Below are 1456 nucleotides of genomic sequence, written 5' to 3' on the forward strand. Positions count from 1 at the left end.
GTGATAAAACAAGAAACTAAAAGATTCGATTGCAAGATCTAAAGATATACCTTCAAGCACTCTCCTCCCCGGCAATGGCGCCAGAAGATAGCTTGATGTCTACTATGCAACTTTATTCTTGTAGACTCGTGTTGGGCATCCAAGCGCAGAGTTTTGTAGGACAGTAGTAATTTTCCCTCAAGTGGATGACCTAAGGTTTATCAATCCGAAGGAGGAATAGGATGAAGATGGTATCTCTCAAACAACCCTGCAATTAAATACAAGAAATCTCTTGTGTCCCCAACACACGGAATACAATGACAATTTGTATAGGTGCACTAGTTCGGTGAAGAGATGGTGATAAAAGTGTAATATGGATGGTAGAAATATATTTTTATAATATGAAAATAAAAAAAAGAGCAAGGTAGCAAATGATAAAAGTAAGCACACATGATATTGCAATGCTTGAAAATGAGGCCTAGGGTCCGTACTTTCGCTAGTGCAATCTCTCGACATTGCTAATATAATTAGATCATATAACCATTCCTCAAAGTGCGATGAAGAATCACTCTAAAGTCCTATCTAGCGAAGAACATAAGAAGAAATTGTTTGTAGGGTACGAAACACCTCGAAGCTATTCTTTCCGATCGATCTATCTAAGAGTTCGTACTAAAATAACACCAAATAATTTCAGATTCATAATACTCAATCCAACACAGAGAACCTCAAAGAGTGCCCCAAGATTTCTACCGGAGAAACAAAGACAAGAACGTGCATCAACCCCTATGCATAGATTACCCCAATGTCGCCACAGGAATCCGCGAGTTGAGTGCCAAAACATATATCAAGTGAACCAATATGATACCCCATTGTCACCACGGGTATCCATAGAAAGACATACATCAAGTGTTCTCAAATCCATAAAAGTATTCAATCCGATAAGAACGAAATCTCAAAGGGAAAACTCAAATCATCACAACAAGATAGAGAGGGGAAAACACCATATGATCCAACTATATTAACAAAGCCCGCGATACATCAAGATCGTGACATCTCAAGAACACGAGAGAGAGAGAGAGAGAGAGAGAGAGAGAGAGAGAGAGAGATTAAACACATAGCTACAGGTACAAACCCTCATCCCCGAGGGTGGACTACTACCTCCTCTTCATGGTGGCCGATGGGATGATGAAGATGGCCACCGGTGATGATTTGCCCATCCGGCGGAGTGCCGGGACGGGGTCTAGATGGTTTTTCGTGGCTATAGAGGCTTGCGGCGGCTGAACTTCTGATCTAGGGTTATTTTTTATGGTTTATCTATTTATAGGATTTTTGGCGTTGGTTTCACGCGAAGATGGGCCTCGAGGTGAGCACATCCCACCGGGGCATGGACAAGGGCCCAGGCGCGCCCCGGTGTCTTGTGCCCTGCTCCTTCACCTTCTGGTCCTTCCACGAAGCTTCGGGGGTCTCTTTTGTTTCA

Source organism: Triticum dicoccoides, chromosome 2B, assembly GCF_002162155.2.
Source record: "Triticum dicoccoides isolate Atlit2015 ecotype Zavitan chromosome 2B, WEW_v2.0, whole genome shotgun sequence".
In the NCBI taxonomy this organism is placed as follows: Eukaryota; Viridiplantae; Streptophyta; class Magnoliopsida; order Poales; family Poaceae; genus Triticum; species Triticum dicoccoides.